Source organism: Lycium barbarum, chromosome 7 (genome assembly GCF_019175385.1).
Source record: "Lycium barbarum isolate Lr01 chromosome 7, ASM1917538v2, whole genome shotgun sequence".
Lineage (NCBI taxonomy): Eukaryota > Viridiplantae > Streptophyta > Magnoliopsida > Solanales > Solanaceae > Lycium > Lycium barbarum.
The window spans coordinates 121,336,141-121,357,437 of NC_083343.1; positions in this window are offsets into that span (position 1 = coordinate 121,336,141).

Consider the following 21,297-nt stretch of genomic DNA (forward strand, 5'->3'; position numbering starts at 1 on the left):
TCCTGTCCAAATCTCTACTTCTACTGATCCTACAGATCATACTTCTAGTTTTCTTCCTTCCTCCATTACACCTGTGTCTCATTCTTCTCCATCTTCCTCAGTTCCATCTAACCCTGTGCCTCCAACAAGGCCTTCTAGATCAGTTAGACCACCTGTTTGGATGAATGAGTATATTGTTCAAAAGAAAGGCAATGGAAACTGTTGCTATCCTATGGATAAGGTGCTTGGCTATTCCTCCATTTCCTCTTCCTATGAAGCTGCTCTGTCTGCCTACTCAGCTATTATTGAGCCTAAAACTTACCATGAGGCTGCCAAAGATCCTAACTGGATGGCAGCTATGAAAGCTAAGATTCAGGCTTTGCAAGATAACAATACATGGTCTATAGTTCCTTTTCCCCCTCCCCCTCCAATAAGTACCCCATTGGATACAAATGGGTCTTTAGAGTAAAGTACACTGCTTCTGGGGCTGTTGAAAGATACAAAGCAGGCTGGTTGCCAAAGGCTTTAGTCAAATTGAAGGCTTGGACTACACAAAGACTTTTTCTCCTGTAGCCAAGATGGTAACTGTTAGATCAGTTGTTCTGTACCTGCTGCTCAGAATTAGTCTATTTTCCAAATGGATGTACATAATGCATTCTTTTAGGGTGATCTCTTTGAAGAGGTGTACATGGAGATTCCTCAAGGGTTTGCTAGCCAGGGAGGGTCTCATAATGTCTGCAAACTGAACAAGTCTTTATATGGACTCAAGCAGGTACCAAGACAATGGAACAAAAAGCTTACCGATTCCCTCATTGATCTTGGTTTCTCTCAGAGTCATTTTGACTATTCCTTGTTCACTAAGAAGGTTCATGATGAGTTGGTAATTATACTGATATATGTAGATGATCTACTAGTTACTGGAAGCAATCCTGATCTCATTTTACAGGCCAGAAATGACTTGAAACTGAAATTCAAGATGAAGGACTTAGGGGAGCTGAAGTTCTTTTTAGGCATCGAGTTTGCTAGATCAAGTAAAGTCATAGTGATGAGTCAAAGAAAGTATGCCCTTGAACTAATATCTGAACTAGGTCTGAGTGGTTCAAAACCATTCAGTACTCCTTTGGAATTTAATCTGAAGCTAACATCTGTTGAATATAAAGCCTATATTGCAAGTGTGGATCCTGATGCCCCAAAGATTGAAGATGCAGTGCTCTCTGACCCTAGTGTATATCAAAGGATAGTGGGAAGGTTGCTATACCTCACTATGACTAGAATAGATATTGCCTATATTGTACAGGTGTTGAGTCAGTTTATGCACAATCCCAAGTAATCACACTCAGATGTTGCACTCAGAGTAGTAAGATATATCAAGAATGAGCCTGGCTTAGGACTTTTAAGGCCTGCAGAAGGATCAAACAAACTTGTAGCATTCTGTGACTCAGACTGGGGTGGATGTGTGCAAACTAGAAGATCTGTTACAGGATATCTAGTTAAATATGGAAATGTTGTGGTGTTATGGAAATCTAAGAAGCAAGAAACAATTGCAACAAGCTCTGCAGAAGCAGAATTTAGAAGTATGGCTTCAGTGGTGGCTGAATTGACTTGTCTCACAGATCTGTACAAAGAGCTTAGAGTAGAGATTGACATGCCTATACACTTGTATTGTGACAATAGAGCAGCAATCCAAATTGCTGCTAATCCCATTATCCATGAAAGGACTAAGCACATTGACATAGATTGTCATGAGAGAAAACATTATTCAAGGTTCAGTCAAGACTTATCACATTTCAACTAAGGAGCATGAAGCAGACTTGTTGACAAAGAGTCTTGGGAGACAACAACATGAATACCTAATCTCCAAGCTTAGGTTGAAGAACTTGTTTCAACCATCAGCTTGAGGGAGGGTGATGAAGTGTAGCTGTGCCAGCTCACTGTGCCAACTAAGCATACTGTTAATCAGTTATAACCGCAAATGTATTAGTTCTAATTACATCTAATTAGTGAGTATATATTTTTAGATAGCTTTTCCTTACCTGTATATAAACACACTCACGTACAGAACTCATTCCTTGGATCAGTTCAATATACTACACAGTTCTATTTTGTCTTCCTCTCCAAGCTATCAATCTTATTGCATGAGCTTCCATTGATGAAGATCATGGAGTTTAACAGATCATGTATAAAGTTTGGGATGTCAAATTCAAATGTAACTTTTGCCCATCAATGATCAATGAAGACCTTAATTTTAAAAAATAAATAATAAGAAACATTGTATGGGAGAAGTCGCAGCAAATTCCTTAGGTGAATTATCTTGGCATTTTTAGGCACCTAAATTGTGGTGATTTTTCTAACATTTATCTTGCCATAATTTCAGCGGTAGCAATGTCAGCTGCTGGAGATGGTTGCCTGGTATGTGGTGTGGTGACTGTTAAAAACAAATGGTGTTAGGCTTAAAGACTAAAGCTGTACATACCATTTTGTTAAAGAAAGTGGACTATTAATGTTCCATGTGAAAGAAATAGAACCATTTTGAGGCTAAACTCAAAGATACTGGACTGTTTTGGTCCTTTTCTCATTATATTTTCACCATCAACGTGTAAACTTAAACTCACTAAAAATAACGCTCGAAAAACTGCAAAATGATGAATACCAAAATTCGATCCTGTTAAGATGAACTAAAACAGAGAACTTCATAAAAGTTAGAATCGGACTCGGCTCCCTTCCAGTAACGTCTCTACCAGTTCCCACAGTACATTCTTAAATGAGCAACCAGAAGAAGGGTTAATTCAAATCTTCCACCTACATTATTGGACCAGACTCCAATTAAGATAGTAGGATTTTCAGATAAGCTCTCAAAAAAAATTTAATAGGGGGGCAAACATCAACCCCAATATCAAAATTTATAGTTCAAGGAACAGCAAAGCCATATTTTCTTTCCATATCCTTGTCTAGAGAAAAAGTATTGTGTAGTATTCTCTTTCTGAAAGAGGGAAGTTGTGCCCTATCCATGTTGAGTTCACCTCTGGTTTCTCTAGGAAGTTGAGTTGTAGTTTCAAACCATTCAGTGATTGAACAAGAAACGCCATAATTGGCTAGCCTATCTGCAACCTTATTTCTTTCCCTAAAGCAGTGTTGGATTTTGTATTCATCAAAAGATTGTAGCATAGTCTTGATCCCATTAACTATGTCGACCAAGTTCCAAGTCGAAGAGGCTCTATACATAATCCAGTTTATCATAAGCAAAGAGTCACTCTTAATCATAATTTTCTTAATGTCATGATTGATGCATCAGTCAATACCAATTGTTATACCCCATTTTAACCGGGTTAAATTAGAAGTACAACATATTGGTGATTCCTATTTTTTTTTTTATTTTAAGGAGTCGCCACCTAATTATTTATGGTGAATTAGGACACCTAAGGTTAATTAAAGTGATTATCCTAAGTTGATTTTATTTTAAAGTCTATGAAACCAAAAGATTCTAGGTAAGGGTTCAATTAGTCTAAAGGGAAGGTATTAGGCATCCTTTAAGACCCATTAACAATGGTTAACCGACCGGACTTATGTTAGTTAGGCTAAGTGTAAAGTGTTATAGAAAAAAAACGTAGCTTTGTAAATATGGCTGAAGTTATAGATAAACATGTAAGGATGCTATTTAAAATAGGACTTGTAGGAAATAATAATTTATATAAAAGAGTACTCCCAATGCTGTTTTAAAAATATTACTTATAAACGTTAAGGCTTTAAATGAAAGTATAATAGCGCTGTTTAAAGTAACACTTGTAGAGGAGATCCAACAAACGTGAACTTTAGATAAAAGTTATATTGTATGAATATTGCAATGTAGAAAAGCCTAGACTTATTTTTTAAAAATGATGAGAAGGGCATGATTTTTCTCTCTCTTTTTATCACTTTTATTTAGCATTATTTGGCTAAGAAAAATACGTACAATTGGATGAAGCTTAAGAGAATGTTTATAGAATATACTTAAGTTTATATATGCGTATTAATGATGTTTTGAAATTTCTAATACAGTAAGAATGAAAACATGATCTTAATTCAAAATATGTGTTTATGGCTTTGCCCTTGAAAATCAATGGCTTTAATATAGATAAATATTATAGGTACTATAAATAATTTAATATGAAAGAAGAAAAGGAAACTAAGGAATTAATTATTGTTTCTTCCTACCCATTTTGCTAAAATCAAACCAACTAATTCCGCTAAGGTTCACCTAATCTAAGCAAATAAAACAAGTAAAGTGTTAGTCATACAGTACAAATTAAATTCACAAAGTAAAATAAAAAGAGAGGAATGAAATGATTTAAATGGGTTCAGCCCATTGAGGATTGTTGTTGTTCTGCTACTGTTGTCTATTGGGCTTTGGCCTAGATTTTTTATTGCTGCTGCGGACAGAACTGATAGGCTGACTCGAGAAGAGGATTCCGCTGGGCTTTTGGCCCAACACCAAATGCGGGAGATGATGATTCACTTGGACTCGTATGCGATAGTCATGCATAAAATTAAAGAAAAGAGGATTAGGATCTACTCAACGAATAAGATTAAACATGTAAAATATAAGTTCAAAACAAATCAGTAGATTATGTATATATTGTATATTTGAAGAGGAGGGATTATGCAAAATTCATTCAATGATACATGATGACATATCTAGAACAGGGAGAGTGGTGAATCATAATAAGTAATGCAGAGTTTTAAGGAATAAAACAGGATACTGATAAGGTTTGATGTTTATGATCAGTAGAGATGTCCAAAGTGAGATACAATGCTGCAGTATTCTAACGGAGGAAACTAACTATGCAAGACTAATGAGAATGAACTATCAATACAGAATTCAAGTAGTCCAAAAATAACTTCTCAAGGTACTGATGGGCATACAAAACCAGGTTCAATGCTATGATTATATAATGGTCACATATGAATTGAGTTGAGAAGCACAAAACCATATCATGTCACCAGGCAGTAATTCAGGTAGATACAGTTGAATATGAAGTTATTAGATAGGTATTTGAGGTGTGCAAGGCACTTCAGTCAGTGTGACAGCTCAGAAGGGACAAGGTTAAGTGTAGTCAAAGCAGGCATGGGATATAAAACAAGAAATGAAAGCACTCAAAATCACATAGCACCATATGCAGCAAAGGAGGATTAATCACACCTAAACATAAATAAGTTACTAATCATTGTGAATTTGGCATAGTTTGAGGCAGACACACCAAGTTTCATGTACACAGTTCTGAAATTCAGCTTAACACATTCATGTAATCAGTTGAACTTCATCAATCTAATAGCCATACAATAGGTATCTTATAGGATATCATATTGGTCTAATCTACTTTCATCTCACAACCCTTTAGGACATATCTGATCTTGACACTGATCTAAAACATGCTTGTATGGTAAATTGTGATTAATATGTTGACAGAACATTCTCAACACATCCATGGGCAGCCAAACAGCAGATTTAACTAACAACTAAATAGACATGGACAAACATAGAGAAAGGAATCACCAACTGCTCTAGGTATGAGTATGTATCAGACCACACACCTTTGAGAAACACAGAATTAGACCCAAAGGGATCAAGATACCTAGACAGGTTGCCAAACTTATACATAAGACAAATACAGGCAATGCTTCAAGGATACACATCAATTTGTATACTACTCATGATGTCAAAGCACAAAGCCGTATAAGATAAGCACTGACCGAGATCAAGTCATACACAAGAGGTTTAAGCTGGCAGTATAACAACAATAATTCAGACCCAATGAACACAATCCTTGATTACCATAAATCAGAACATCAACACATAAACATTATTTAACTAACATAGCCATCAAATAACTTAACAAACATCATCGACTAAACAAAATTACCATTTAACTAATTACTCTGTTCAAACTAGATAAAATTAACTTGGTAAACATAATTAACTACATTAAGCTTAAACTGATACTAAACTTAGAAAAGCATAACTAAAAATCCAATAAAAAAAATAAAAGAGATAGGAAGTTTACCTCTTGTTGGCGCAGTGAACTAGGGCGTCGAGGTCTCGGATTTATGCTCGAACTCGAACGAACCCGAACCCGATTAAAGTAACTAAAGTTTCAAAACAAAAAATGAAAATAGAGTAATTGTTGGTGATAACGTCCAAATACACTCCTCAAAGAGAAAGTGTACACGGTCGTATGCAATATATTTACCCAACTATGAGTCGGGGTCGATCCCACAGGGAACAATATGCTAGGCGATTAAGAAAGTAAGGAACTTTCACCAACTACGCTAAAGCCAAACGATGGATAATATTTAGGTTTTTGAGAAATATTATAACTAATGCGGAAATGTAAACTAACCTAGAAAGCGAGTAAAATGATCAATGGCCACAAGTTTGGATACAAAGGAAATTACACTCAAGTAACGATCCAATGTATTTCACGATTTTACAACTAAGAACGGGTTTGTGTCAATAGATAATGATATCTAAAATCTCATTGAAAGTCTTCCAACCAAATCAATGAATTTCACTCTAAGCTTTTCCAAGCCTTAGAGTGTGATATTAGGCACAATCAATCTAACCTCAAGTAACTATCCTCTTCCGAGCTCAAGTTATTAGATGAGTTTAATGACCCAAATTCTTGTTAATTAATCTTTCCCAACCTAGATTTCCTTTTCCAAGCTCAATCTAAGTAAATGGGTGAGTCCTAGGGTTAGCTAATCCCTTTGGAAACATTCAAGAACGAGATTAATTAAATCAACAAAGACCCACTTCAATAGCAATAAGAACCATTCAATACATAAGCACAACAAGAGTTTCAAACCAAACTTTAATCAAGAATACTTACATAAACGAGATTCAAGTTATGGAATAGAAAGCTACACACTTAGATATACAATACAAAGCAAGAAATTGAAGAAATGAATTAAAGGCTTAAGAAATACTCAACCAAATCTTCAAATCTTCAACCCCAAAGTGTGGTGTAAATACTAGTCTCCAAACTTGATGAAAAACTGCCAAAGATGAACTGAAAATTTGCCCTAGTTTTCTATTTATATGAACTGGAATGGAAGAAATCGGCGAATCCCAGGTTCTGGTCGAAAACGCTCATAATTCCTTCAGTGCGATCGCGCCACGAGACAGCGCGATCGCGTTCATGACGTCAGCGTCCCCTGTCCCTCAATCGCGATCGCGGTTTGAGTCGACGCGATCGCGTGTCATTTAAATAGCGCGTGGGCGCGGTCGCGTGGAATTAATTTCGTGCTATGGCGCGATCGCGTGAGTACACGGCGCGATCGCGCAGAGTAATTTTCCGCGAAATTTTCCAGAACTTCCAGTTATCCCTAGTTTTGCAACTTTTTTGCTTGTTTTCCACACTTAGGCTCTAGGGACCTCATATAACCTGAAACATGACAAAAACCACGTAAAATAACACAGACTTGCTCAAAAACAAGTAAAACTTATAGTTAAAAAGCATCGATTATGGTGTAAATTCACGCCACATCAACACCCCCAACTTAAAGTATTTGCTTGTCCTCAAGCAAGCCATACAAAACCACGACTCAATCTAATACCTAGATATCATAAAATAACAATGTCTATATTGGTTTTGACTCTGAACTACCGGCATGCATTTTTTTCTTCCAAGGACCACCCCAATTTCTGTTTTAAAGCAACATAAACAACTCAAGAACACTACAACTAACCATGAAGCTTCAATAAATGACATCATATTATCGAACATATTATTGTGCACACAAACGCTACTTTAGGCGGTCACTCTATTTTGTTCAATTTTCATCCTTATGCCCTCACATAGACCAAAAAAATGTCCCAACACACATATATACGACAAGAATGGGACGAAGACGAAAGAGGAGAAAAACACTCACACTCACAAAGAAAATTCATATTTACACATGCAAATACCATAGGCTTGCCCTTATTTTCTATGTTCTCATCCTAGGATTGTTCGGTTGTGATCTCATTAGGACTTGTTTCGGCTTGTAATGTAGGTTTAGGGACGGGTCGGATACTTTTTGGATATTAGTGACTCACCCTCCTTGAACACTACAACATCTTGTCACCTTAGTTCGCCTCTTTTCTTTCCACCCCTTTATTTTCTTTCAGTTTTCAACCTCGATGTGGTTTTACTTCTAACCAACCTAGAATTCTTTTTGCGTTACAGTTTTCTGATTTTTTTTTTTTTTTTTTTTTTTTTTTTTTTTGTATATACGCAACTACCACATCGAATCTTCACTAGCAAACTCCACCACCCCCAACTTATGTTTTGAACATGTACTTCACATTTACTTCACCTCCAACTTAGACATTTTGCCTCATCTAATTAATAGCATCAAGGAGGGAACGGGTGTGAAGATGGATTAATTTCACAAAGGGTAAGGTTTCATAATTAGCTAGCCAAGAAAAAGGTCAAAAAGGCTCAAAAAGGGAAACTAGGGGTATTTTCAGCTTTTGGAGAGGCTTATTTAGGCACAGTGACTTATTTACACAAAGAAAGCCTAAGATCATTTCACAACCAAACTCACTTTCGCATTTCAAACAAGACCAACCGGGCAAGTTCTAGATTATACATGCATAAACAGAATCAAACTAACACTTCACACACACATCGGCATAAGGACAATAATTTTCACACTTGTGACCTCCTAAGTAGTAATTCATCACACACAACACCCCAATAATCACAATGTCATATAAAGAATCAATCATGTCAGACAATAACTGTTCTAAGTATGCATTTTTCAAAATTTTTTTTTTTTTTCGAGGGGTCCAACAATTTGCACAAACACAATACATGCCATTAGTTATCAAGTCGTACCAAATAAAACAAAATTATTCTATTCAACCTAAGTAACATCCTAAACATGCCAGTTTCAACAAAATAAACTCCCCTCGGGAAAAGAATTCTGGCAAAGAAAAACCGAGGAGGTTCCTACCCCTAACCAAAAAACTTGCAGTGTCCTCACTGCAGTACATCAACACACAAAAAAAAACTTTTTTTTTTTTTTTTTTTTTTTTTTTTTTTTATACCTGCTAGCACTGCGTGCTATGATCATCTCTGCTCACTCTCTGAACTGGAGCTGCTGGGCTCTGGCAGGACAAAATCGTCCTCATTTTCCTCCTCGTCGTGCTGCACTCCGCATACACTCCTCAGAATGCTCATCATTTTGTTCAGGAATTTGCTTTGCTTCTTCGCATGCTCCCTCGCCTTTTTCTGCCTCCTCTCAATTTTTCCTTGCTTTTCTTTGATATGCTTCATGTCCTCCACCACACCTGCTAATGTCGGACCAATAGGAACTGAGGGAGCTGTAGATGTGCCTTCGCCATGTGGGCCCGCAGGGAGACTAGCTACTAGCTGCTGGATCCGATTGTCCACCCCATGGACCTGGGTGGAGATATATTGGAAAGGCCTGGCGGCTTCTTGTAATGGTGGCAAGATTGGTATAGCCATGGAAGGGGCAGATGCCCCACCCATAGAATCTGATGCAGTAGCTGTGAACTGCTCAAATGATGATGCATCTATATTAATCTTCCTTTTCTTTTGTACATTACCAGGCCCTCTCTTTTTCAACGGATAAATCGGTCCACCAGGCCCTTTTTCTCTGTCGCCTGGTCTTGTGGGCACTCCATCAGTGGAGCACAAGTAAGTGATTAGTGATGGGAAGAATAAGCTCTTGGTCCGTTCAAGCACCACCTCCCGGACTTCCTGCATAATGAGCCTCCCCACGTCAACAGGCAATCCTTCCATCACAGCACAAATTACTTTAGCCCTCTCAAGCGGCACCTCTGAATCATGTTTTGAAGGCAGCACCCTGGATGTGACAATATCAAGCCAAGTTTTGGCTTCAGCGGTGAACTCTGCAGAGTCAATCCTTTTCTGCATTGTATTGAGCCACTTTGGTTGTTCCCCACCGTGAAGGTGGGTCACAAACCATTGTTGCCGCAGGTTTTCGTACATCTGTGCCATCTCGCTGTTGTCACCATCCTGCAGATTATAATAGGCATTGATTCTTGAGGCATTGCACAGAACATTTACACCTCTGACCTTGACAATTGCCCTATGTGTAATGTCTGCCTCTGCAGCATTTGCGTAGAATTCCCGTACCAGGGTATGATTTGCCCTGATTGGTTCATCTGCAAAGCGTATCCAGCCGCTTGTCACCAACCTTCCATAGAACTCGGGCATCTTTTCTTCCAAACTCTCTGTTACAAAGCCCCTCTCTTCAATGAAGCTCTTTCCCAGCAGTCTATCATAGAGCTTTGAACATTTTGCTGACTGGAAGGTGGTGGTGTCATAATATTCAATCAATGGTACTTGGGCAGCACTGGATGATGAAGCCATTTTTGTGAATTTAAGTACCTACAAAACAAACACAATGCATATGAGCACCTACAATGATGTATAATGAGGAGTTGGGTTAAGGACATTTGGGCACCCAAGCTTGTAACAGCTCTGTGCGAGCATTCTGTCTGAAAACTGCTACTTTTCCTTCAGCGCGATCGCGTGAAGAGCCGACGCGATCGCGCCATTTTGCATTATTCCTCAATCGCGATCGCGCGAGGAACAGCCGCGATCGCGACAATTTTGTTCATTTACTCAGCGCGATCGCGCCAGTACAAGCCGCGATCGCGCTGAATCGTTACAGATTCAGCTAAGCATTTTCACAAACAGGCTATGGGCATCAATTTTGTGCCTTCAATTCAACGATTTCAAGCTTGTGTTTTGCCCAATTTTTTTTTTTTTTTTATATCAGCAACCAACACTCAACTCACATCACTCAACAACAAACAACAATTTATATCACAAGAATTTCAACAATTTCATCACCTTTTCAAGCTTAAATAAATGGAGGAAAAAAAAAAAAATTTTAACTCATAATTTCTAACATGGAAAGATGATAAAAACAACCCTAGGAACAAGATAATGGAGGGATCACATACCTTGTGGTTGCAAGTTGATGAAATTTACCGGAATTTTGAAGTTGAGTTTGAGAGAAAAGTAAGATTTTGGAGGAAAAGTGGAGGAATTAGTGTTTTGAGCCGTTTTGCCTTCTTTTATCTGTTTAGTTACCTGGAATCGGGCTTCCTCGCGATCGCGTGACTTTATGGCGCGATCGCGATGGGTAACGTCCCCTTTTTTTTTTTTTTTTTTTTTTTTGTGCCGCGATCGCGTGATTTTGTGGCGCGATCGCCTAGAGTAAAATTCGGCAAACAACCAGCAGTTCAGAAAATAAGCAGAAACCAGCAACTACTGATTTGTGGCTATTCTGAAAACTCAACCTATTCAAAACAACTCCAAAAATTGTGAAATTTTGCAGATTAGTCACAAATCATAAACTAAACAATTTTAAAAAATCAAATTTCAAAAATGATAAAAAAAAAAAAAAAAAAAAAAAAAAAAAATTTAAAAACGATGGGTTGCCTCCCACCAAGCGCTTAAGTTAACGTCGCGGCACGACGGATACCAACTTTACCGCTTTTCTCGCCATTTGGAGCTTATGAATTGGGCACCTAACTTGGAATCAAGTTTGTGACCACGAGCGATGGGGGTGGTAAGTAGATGAACAAGCCAAACGTTAATTTCTTCATTTTGCACTTCTTGGCTTTCAAATGAGGAATGTCATTTTGCCTTCTTACTCTTTCGAATTGCAAGATGTAAGGCACTTGTCTTTCTTCTTCACCATCCAACATGGATGTATGTGGCTTAATTCCCATATCAACATACAAATCCAATGTTGAAAAATGCTTGGAATGAGACTTCAACCTCCCAATTTGCAAATTTTTTTGGATTTTGACATTCTCATTTTCCCCCAAACTAGAGTCAACTTCCACCATTTTTCTCAAGATAACTGTTGACTCTAATTTCTTTTCTTCTTTGGCATCTATAATGAAAATGGATTCGTTTGGAGGATTTTCAATTCTTGATTCCTCCTTTTCATGATTGGCCTCCAACATGGGCATTCTCTCCTCATATTGAGCATTTGAGAATTCTTCTTGATTTTGTTCAAATGCCCACGGAAGGTTTTTGTATTCATTCATCAAGCCATTTTGGAGACTAGTTTCCAAGTACTCCTCCAAAGCTTTTTGCTTTTCATTTCCTCCTTCAAGTAGGCATTCCATCATGAGCTTGAACTCTCCATTTTGTCCATTCTCAACTTCTTCCACTTCCATTTCCCTATCATTGTCACAACAAAAAGTAGAATCGTCATAGTGGGGGTTCGGGGAAGGGAAGGACAAATAAGCACAATTAGCCCAATGGCCATTTTGACCACCACATCTATCACATATGCTCCACTCATGGGTTCGAGATTGTGCGCACAATCCTCCCCCGGGAGACTTTAAACAATTTTGCCAAGAGTGGGGTCCTCCACAATAGGGACAAGGGTCATCAAAGTATAAACAACTTCCATCCGACCCATTTTCATGGAATGATGCCATATTTTTTTTTTTTTTAATTTAATTTTTTTTTTTTTTATATAAAAATAAAATCAAGCAAAGAAAACAACTACACTAATATTTACGAGTTTGGACCAAAGCAAGCAAGCTTAAATCCCAAACTAACCTAAATACGCCAAATTGTTCCCCGGCAACGGCGCCATTTTTGATAACGTCCAAATACACTCCTCAAAGAGAAAGTGTACACGGTCGTATGCAATATATTTACCCAACTATGAGTCGGGGTCGATCCCACAGGGAACAATATGCTAGGCGATTAAGAAAGTAAGGAACTTTCACCAACTACGCTAAAGCCAAACGATGGATAATATTTAGGTTTTTGAGAAATATTATAACTAATGCGGAAATGTAAACTAACCTAGAAAGCGAGTAAAATGATCAATGGCCACAAGTTTGGATACAAAGGAAATTACACTCAAGTAACGATCCAATGTATTTCACGATTTTACAACTAAGAACGGGTTTGTGTCAATAGATAATGATATCTAAAATCTCATTGAAAGTCTTCCAACCAAATCAATGAATTTCACTCTAAGCTTTTCCAAGCCTTAGAGTGTGATATTAGGCACAATCAATCTAACCTCAAGTAACTATCCTCTTCCGAGCTCAAGTTATTAGATGAGTTTAATGACCCAAATTCTTGTTAATTAATCTTTCCCAACCTAGATTTCCTTTTCCAAGCTCAATCTAAGTAAATGGGTGAGTCCTAGGGTTAGCTAATCCCTTTGGAAACATTCAAGAACGAGATTAATTAAATCAACAAAGACCCACTTCAATAGCAATAAGAACCATTCAATACATAAGCACAACAAGAGTTTCAAACCAAACTTTAATCAAGAATACTTACATAAACGAGATTCAAGTTATGGAATAGAAAGCTACACACTTAGATATACAATACAAAGCAAGAAATTGAAGAAATGAATTAAAGGCTTAAGAAATACTCAACCAAATCTTCAAATCTTCAACCCCAAAGTGTGGTGTAAATACTAGTCTCCAAACTTGATGAAAAACTGCCAAAGATGAACTGAAAATTTGCCCTAGTTTTCTATTTATATGAACTGGAATGGAAGAAATCGGCGAATCCCAGGTTCTGGTCGAAAACGCTCATAATTCCTTCAGTGCGATCGCGCCACGAGACAGCGCGATCGCGTTCATGACGTCAGCGTCCCCTGTCCCTCAATCGCGATCGCGGTTTGAGTCGACGCGATCGCGTGTCATTTAAATAGCGCGTGGGCGCGGTCGCGTGAAGTCTCGGCGCGGTCGCGTGGAATTAATTTCGTGCTATGGCGCGATCGCGTGAGTACACGGCGCGATCGCGCAGAGTAATTTTTCGCGAAATTTTCCAGAACTTCCAGTTATCCCTAGTTTTGCAACTTTTTTGCTTGTTTTCCACACTTAGGCTCTAGGGACCTCATATAACCTGAAACATGACAAAAACCACGTAAAATAACACAGACTTGCTCAAAAACAAGTAAAACTTATAGTTAAAAAGCATCGATTATGGTGTAAATTCACGCCACATCAGTTGGTCGCGGCTAAAGTTCACCGGAAAAGGAAAAATTAAGTGTGGAAGATAGTTGTGTCCCTCAAAAACACTGAATCATTCCCGTTCTTTCTAAAAACGCTCGGTCATTCTCCTTTTTCTCCCCTCAAACGTTGAGTAAAATTCCCCCTTTTATAGAAAAGAGAGGTGAGCGTATGAGAGAGAGAGGCGTGGGGGACAGAGGGAAGTGGAAGAGACAGAGGCGTGGGGGACAGAGGGAAGTGGAAGGGAGCGTGAGAGAGAGAGACGAAGGAGGAGAGAGGAAGAGAAGCGGGAAAGAGAAAGGGGGAGGGGTGTGCGGTGGTGATGAAGAGAAAAAGGGATTAGGGTTAGAGTGAAGAGAATAAGTGTGTTATAGCCCGTATTTTGTATGTTTGGATATTTCAAAGTCGTCGTGGAAAGTTAAGGGCAAGACCATTTTCAAAAATTATATTAATGTACAAGTTGTTATGAATATTATTTATGACTATTATTAGTATGAAAATATTGTGAGAGGCTAAGGGCAAGAAGAGAAATTCGCAAAATGGGTCATGGAAATAATGTGGAAGGCTAGGGGCAAAATGGTAATATTGAGGAAAGTCGAGGGGCAAAACGGGAATTTCACATAAGTTTCTTGAAAGTTCAAAAAGGGCCATATTGGCCATGTGAGAAAAAGAAAAGAAAGCAAAAAAAAAAAATGATGACAAATAAGTCATCTTTGCTAGAATTTTTAAGAAAATTCTAGAAATAGGGCATGTGCCCCTCACATGCTTGAGAATTATATATATATATATATATATATATATATATATATATATATATATATATGAGTTCATCTTTTAATTTAAGACAAAGCAAGAACAAAAGAGAAGGAGAAAAACTTCTAAGGCCTATTCGGCCATAACCTTGCAAATTTGAAGTCCAAGAATCTTGATCAAAAAAATTGTTTCTTTCTAGCAAACCCACTAAATGAAGGGTCCTTAGTAAGGTGAAGTGATTTTTAGAGCAAGAACAACACATATTCTTGCAAGTTGGAAGTTCTAGCTAAGTGGAAAGTCAAGAGAGAAAAGGTAAGGAACTAATCTTCTTTTATGTGTTATGGATGCTTGGTACATGTTGTGGTATGTAGAAGTGGATGAAAAACATGAAACCTTGCATGTTGAAGTTGTGGGCGTGTGTTGTATAGTTAGCCGTGGGTGTGTGTGTGTTGTGGTGTGGGAAGATTGAATTAATTTCATGTAGTGTGTTGCTTGTTGTTGTAATGTATAGAAAAAGATGGAAAATTCATGGAAATATGTATGTAGTGTTGTGGCCGAGAATGGTGATGTTTTGGTAAGCTATGATGAATTGATGTCATTTGATATTCTAGTTGATGTCGTTGTGAATTCCATGATGTAAAATGAGAATTTAATGGCTAGAAGTGAAGTTGTGATTGTTTGTGGATTATGGAAAAAGTTAGTGTGACATTGGTATGGTTTCTTATATGTGATAATGTGTAGGATATAAATGTAATGCATGAACTTGGAAGTGAGACATTTGTTTGGAAGGTTGTAAGTTGGGTTGTGGTGATTAAATTTGAAAGAAGGAATTAAGTTGTTATTGTTTTAGTTAAATTTGGAAGGTGTTGGATGAAGTAGTATGTTGATTGGATCGTTTTGAATATCATATGAATTGATTTGAATTGAATTGTTAGTATTGTCATTGATAATGTGGCTGAGTTCCATTCTCGGATTGTTGTTGAAATTGGCCGAGTTGTATTCTCGGGGATGGTATATTTACAGGGGAGATGCTGCTGAAATTTCGGCAGACCATAAGTGAATGAACTTGAAAGGTTAAGACAAGTATATGTCGATGAATCTAACGATAATGTCAATCTTCTTGAATGTAGACTAACAAGTTGGACGAATAAGCGTAGCTAGTAAGGCGCGGCACAGGTATGTAAGGCTCGTCTCTTTTCTTCTAAAGGCATGATCCCCACGTCATAATGTCTTGAATGTTTTTATATCTTCCTTACTTGCAAAAGCTAGAAGTCTATGACTCCAAGTTATAAGTCTTTTTCCTAATAGTTCATAATTGGTTTTCTTTCAAAGTGTCCATATTTTCCAAAAACCAAGTTTTAAGAGATCGAAAGCTCTTATGACTAAGATGATGAATATGATCTTATAATGACAACGATGAAGTCAAATATGAGAAAATGTCTATGACAGATATGTTGACGATATGTTCCCACCATGAATATGACAATATGAAAATGTTAAGTTATTTCTTGATTTCTCAACTCTATTATGGATAATTACTACTTTAAAGGTTCTAAGTATATGAAACAATGCCTTATGATCCTGTTTTATGTTTTCTCATGATGACACTCTTCATTAATAGTCTCGCCTCATATTAATTGTCCTTTCAAGGCGAGACACGACGCCCATGGCCATTCCATAATATAATCGGAGGTTACCTACCTTACGTCACTCCGATGGATACATGATTTTCTTTGGGCTCTCCTGCATGCTTATATGGTATATGTATATGTACATGGGGTGGGGGAAGGGATATATGGGGGAGGGGAAGGGACATATGTTGCATTGCCACCTGGTTAGCTGGCGTTATCATCCCGGACACGGGATGCCCGGACGCGGGATATATGGGCGAGCCCACGTATTTCGACGCTATGTGGGCGAGTCGACGTTGTTCGGCGCTATGAAATAACATGACATGACATGACATGACATGATATGATATGATATGATAAGATATGATATGACATGACCAGATAAGCATGCATGGTATCCTCCCTCAGGGGCACTCACATGTACAGGTTACTCCCTTTATCTTATGATATGTACTATATTCCCATACAGTTAATATTCGTATGTTCATCTCTTACTATGTTACTATTTATGCCTTACATACTCAGTACATTGCTCGTACTGACCCCTCTTCTTCGGAGCCTGCGTTTCATGCCGCGCAGGTACACCCAGATGATGCGAAGTTAGCATAGAAGATGTTCCAGCGGAGTTGGTAGGCTCCACTTGTCCTGGAGTGCTGCCGAGTCAGAGTATATGTACTATGACACTTTGTTCGAAGTTAGAGACTTTGCAGACAGAGTCGTGGGTGTCGGGAGTCAGTTTGTATTATGATATAAGTATTACACAGTTACAGACTTTATTTGATTTGAAAGCAACAAAAAGAATATTTCAGTAAATTTTATTATGTGTACTTGATTTAGGGGTTCAAAAGGTTATATATGTAATAAGAGTCAGTGGGTTCGCTCGGCTCCGAATATGGTGTCGGGTGCCTATCACGCCCTAGTAAAGTCGGGGTGTGACAAAGTGAAGGGGAAATGGGTTGGGCCGGTCGGGTAAGCGGGTCGGGGAATTAATTGGGCTAGACTGAATTGAAGTGGTAGTGGGCTGGTCTAATTAATTAAAGTGTGGGCTGGTTGGGTATTGTGGATAATGGACTGGTTGAATTAATTAGAATATGGGCTAATAATTTGGCTGAAAATTGTTGATCCTTCCTCCTCTATTTTATTATTCTTGGGTTTTTAACTTAATAACTAGTACAAAATATATTAGGTGAAGACAAATAGTAATTGGTGTGTATAAAGTAAAAAATTAATTTAACGAGTACGAAACCTAAAATGAAACGATGACGAATCATTTAAATTGTGATAAAGTAATACTAGTAATGTTGATAGTAAAATAGTGAAAATTAATAGTAGTGAAAATAAAGTGTTTAGCTCGTCAATAAATTTAGAAGCTCCAGGAAATAAATTGAAATAAAGAAGGGACAAAATTGGATGTCAACACCAATCATAATAGTCGTGGCCTCAACATTATTGTTGGATCCTTCACCAAAAGAAGTCGCAAAAGTAGTTATCATATGGCCCTGTGAGTGTTTGATGATTCCACCTCTACCACTAGGTCCCGGATTTCCCCAAGAGCTACCATCAGTGTTTAGCTTTACAAAATCCATTGTAGGTGAAGCCCATGTGACAGATATAACAGAGATGAAAGGTTTGGCATGGTATAACACTTCTTTGAACTGTCTCCAATGCATAAAAGGGGGAATCTTGGGGAATTGCTTATGAGCGATAATGTTGCATTGACTATATACATGTATAATGATGTTGACTGCATTCATTCTGCTCCCTTCAAATCTATCATTGCATCTAGATTTCCAAGTTTGCCAGATAATGATGGTAGGAAAAATTTGAAGAGCCAATTTCATTAAAGGACTAGTCCCTTTAACAGTCCACTATCTAATCAAGTTTTGTCTTACAGAGTAGCTTTCATTTTGAATACCAAATAGATTGTGAAAGTGATTGCAAACAGTTTGAGCAATATCACCCTTCAGAAATAGATGATCTTCAGTCTCTTGGTGGGCTATAGTGCAGCATGAACATTTTGATGGTAATGCAACCCCAAATTTGTATATATTGGTGTCCACAATAGATTTGTTCTTAACAACCCTCCAATGTGAAGAATGATATTTTGAAAGGTTCCTTCTTTTGCCATAACATATTGTTGACTAGTGATTGAGTCTGCCACTTCCTTACAATATTCCAAGCAGAGTTACAACTAAATCTACCATCTGATGAAGCAATCCAACTAAATCTGATGAAGCAATCCAGTAGATGTGTGAAGATTTGACTTTAACTCCTTAAATGTGATGGGCAATTTCAGGTGGTAACCACTGGTGGATGTTTTGTAGATCTCATTTTCCATTTGTTAAGAAAGAAGATACAAATGTGTTAATTGAAGTAGAAGCAAGAATGTTATATTGGGATAACTGGCCCTTACCAGACCAACTATCTCACCAAAAGTTACAATTTCCAGAGTTGATCTTCCATTGGATAAGATGATCAACTTTTCCTCTGATTCTCATCAATCTTCTCCATGAATGTGATTGGGTATAGTTAAATTTTCTTGCCATTGGATGAACTCTCCTGCAATATTTGGCTTTAAGAAAATCAGTTGATAAACATTTTTCAGTTCTAAAAGTCCACCAAAGTTTAGCAACAAAAGTGTCAGTGATCTCATGTAGAGATCTAATACCAATACCACCTTCCTTGGTTGGAGCAGCTAATGTATTCCATTTAGACCAGTGATATTTGTTCTCACCATCAATACTGCCCCATAAAAAATTAGCAAAGACCTTCTCCATATGTAGTAAAATTGTTTTAGGGGATGACAAATATAATAGACAGTAAATGTGTAGGCATAGCCGAGAGAACATGCTTAATAAGAATGATCTTACCACCAGTGGATAATGTAGTGCTATTCCAAGAATTAACTCTCTGCACAATCTTACAACCTAAATAAGTAAAAGGAAACTCAATTTTTTGAAAGTTAAGACATTTAGCAATAATATGTTTCCTTTAAGGGGAGATAACATCATCAATTAGATAGCAGATCTTATTCCTATTAATAAGTTGGCCTGAATTCTCCTCATATTTTTTAAGGGTATCCATGATAAAATTAAGAGTATAAGATTTACCTGAGCAGAATATGATGATATCATCAGCATAGGATAGATGGTTTATCTTGGGGCCAGTTTTTCGCATATGAAATCCAATAAATCTTTCTTTCTCATACAGAGCATTAAGGCTTCTTGAAAGGACTTCAACAACAATGATGAAGAGATATTGGGAAATTGGGTCACCCTGTTTCACACCCCTTTGTAATTTAAGGAAATCATGTCTTTTTTTTATTAATGATGACAGTATACGACATATTACTCAATAAGTTCTCCCATCTTCCTCACAACAGCACATAGAAATTGCTAGGAAAGCCTATCATAAGCTTTGTTCATATCCAACTTGATGGTTACATTACCCCCCTTATTAGGCTTCCTAATGTCATGAATTATTTCTTGAGCCAGAAGAACATTTTCACCTATAGCTCTGCCTTTGACAAAGCCACTTTAATTCTGGGAAATAATCTTAGAGATAATCCTACCAAACCTATTATTAAGAACCTTTGAAACAATTTTCTGAGTGACATTACTGAGGCTAATAATTCTGAATTCAGAGAATGATTGGGGGGGGGGGGGGGGGGGGGGGACTCAACTTTGGGAATGAGAATAAGGCATGTGTTGGTGAAGAATTTAGGCATTTGAATTCCACTGATTACAGCCTTGACCATATCAAATATATCTTGGGCAATAATGTCCCAAGATTTCTGAAAGAAGAGTAAATCAATCAGGTCCTGGAGAACTATTGGGAATGTGTCTACTTATTCAATTAATGGAATCACTCTGTTTTTTATCACTGTCAATAAATATGCCAGTACAATAAGATTATTAAATAAGAAATAAATAAATAAATACTCCCTTGGTTCGTTTTGACTTGTCCTCTATACTAAAAATAAATGTCAATTTTTACATATTCAATTTAAAAAATCAAGACAAAATCTAACACTTAATTCCTAATTTACCCTTATTATTTACTATAATCACTTATCAATGCATTTCACAAAACTAAACATTTATTATATTCAAAGGATGATATAGTAAAATTGTCATTATATTTTGGCTTCTTAATAAGTTTGTCAAGTTAATACATGACAAGTAAAAATGAACGGAGGAGGAATAACTCTGTTGGATTTGTCGGTGCTTCGCTGGCGCTCGCATTTGGTTATGAACGTGTGTTGCATGTAAATTTACTTCACAAGATTGCTCATCGTAAAAGTACGTAGATTCATAATAATTATTTTAAATTTTTTCCTGTGTATCATATCGTTCTTTTTCGACAGAGACGAATTAAAAGACAGATGAATAAATCCCACTAATTAATAAGTCTTCTTGAACAGAATACTCATAGGTCCTACCGTTGTGGAAATGGTAGAGTTTAATTTAAAATAATGAATATTTAAATCACGAGTTGGCAAATATTAAAGTATTTGACAATTTTGTGATAAAAATAAGAAAGTAGGATAACTTCTAGTAGTATATTCCCTCCGTCCATTTTTACTTGTCTTGTATTGATTTGAGACATCTCTTAAGACTTCTTTCTATTCCAAGCACATCACTTTCCCCTTCTCATGCTCCTTATTCCATCCTAACCTACTCATCATTCCCTCAAGAGTCATAAGTAAAATGACAATTTTATAATATCACTCCTAATTATTACTAAGTTATTAATGGGTGAAATCAACCAAACATACTTTAAAATCACTAACAATTTTTTGAAGTTTCCAACTCAATAATTAATAATAAAGGCAAAATAGGTATAAAATGGTAAATTATCTCTTGATTTTCAAACTGAATAAATAAAAGTAGACATCTATTTTTAGTA